Here is a 1,578-nt window from a genome sequence, read left to right as displayed (position 1 = left end):
GTGTGAAAATGTAATGAGTAGAAGTCAGAAAAGATATAGTAAAATATAGATCCCTAAAAAGTTACGTCTAATAATAGAGAAATGGGGAAAGAACTGAACCTTTGTGGGTTTATTTGTAGTTTTTGGCTCGTTTTGATGTCAGAGAGATGAACTAATCCACCTGAACTGATCCGTTCAGTTAATAGTTCCTTCAGGTGAAGCTAAAAAGGACTTTCTGACGTTATGACGTCATGGTGGTTTCATTATCCACCATCTTTATCCATAGATCCAAGCTGCTTCTTATTAAACTTCAACTTAATTTTATTTTTCTCCAGCTCTGTATTTGGTCCCAACATGCAGCGACTGAGCTGCAATAAATGGAAACCTAAAGAAGTCATTTTTGCTTGAAATGAGAAGGTAAATGAGGCACTTTGCAAATGGAACAAGATAAAAAAAAAAGACCTTTAAATTAAGAATAAACAATTGCATTTTCTTATTTTAAATGCATATTATCTAATTATCTTATTTTAAGAGTTCTGTTTGCAGACATTTTATTGACCTGCTCAGATCAACGCTAAATATACGTAATTTAAGATATTTTTACTTATTTCCAGATCCTTTTTGCAGAGTATAGATCACCTCTCCTCATGTTTCAGTCAGTCAGTGAGATGAGACGCAGGCGCCACCTGCTGGATGAATCCTAACCCTGCAGGCTGGTCTGGATGCTTCCTGAGGAAACGTCGTCTCCATCTTTACAGAGACGATTCGGTCAGATTGGTTAGAAAAACCAGCTGTTTGCATCCAGTGATTGACTGTAAGACATGCTCCTCCTGGATCATCCTGCATTTTATCATTGACTCTTCATTAATCCCTCACACCAAGCATGCATGCAGCGACAGTGGGTTGGCAAACTCCCGTTAACAGGAGGATTTCCAAGCAAACTGGGACTCTACACTTCAAAAAAGATCTAAAAATGAGTAAAAATGTCTTAAATTAAGTGTATTTACCCTTAATTTTAGCAGGTAAATAAGATGATTTACCAATTGAATGAAAATTTCTACTCCTAAAATAAGATATTTAGATAATATGTACTTATAACACATCGCAATTGTTTTTTTTTCTTATTTTAAATGTAAGCTGTCTGGTTTCATTTGCAAAGTGTCTCACTTCCATCCTCAATTCAAGAACAAATGCAAGTTTTTTTAAGATAAAATTGACTTTTATTTAGATTTCAATATTGTTGCTGTGTAGTGGGATTTATTGTGAAATGAAAACATCACCAAAAACAATCTAGAAATAAGTAAACATTTACTAAATTAAGTTTATTTACTGTTAATCTGAGCAGATAAATAAGATAATCTGCCAATTGAATGAGTGTTTTTACACTAAAAATAAGATAATTAGATAATATCCACCCGATAAAAACAATGCAATAGTTTTTTTCTTATTTTAAATGTTAATTGTCTGGTTCTATTAAAGTCTCTCACTTACCTCCTCAGTGTGAGAATAAAATCCACTTATTTTAGGGTAAAATAGAGACATGAGGTTTAAATCAATGTGACAGATCATTTCCTGCAGCCTGCTGCAAACAGGCCTGTT

The 1,578-nt window shown here is 33.8% G+C and overlaps 1 protein-coding gene across 1 annotated transcript in view; it reads right to left on the bottom strand.

The window, feature by feature from the left end:
- LOC107102796 (mitochondrial sodium/hydrogen exchanger 9B2-like) overlaps positions 1-1,578 on the bottom strand; it is a 22,721-nt gene that overhangs the window by 19,179 nt on the left and 1,964 nt on the right. The window lies entirely within an intron of this gene.

Source organism: Cyprinodon variegatus, unplaced genomic scaffold (genome assembly GCF_000732505.1).
Source record: "Cyprinodon variegatus isolate N-32 unplaced genomic scaffold, C_variegatus-1.0 Scaffold1321, whole genome shotgun sequence".
NCBI lineage: Eukaryota > Metazoa > Chordata > Actinopteri > Cyprinodontiformes > Cyprinodontidae > Cyprinodon > Cyprinodon variegatus.
Note: the sequence above shows the minus strand (reverse complement) of the source record. Positions and strands in the feature narration are given on the sequence as shown.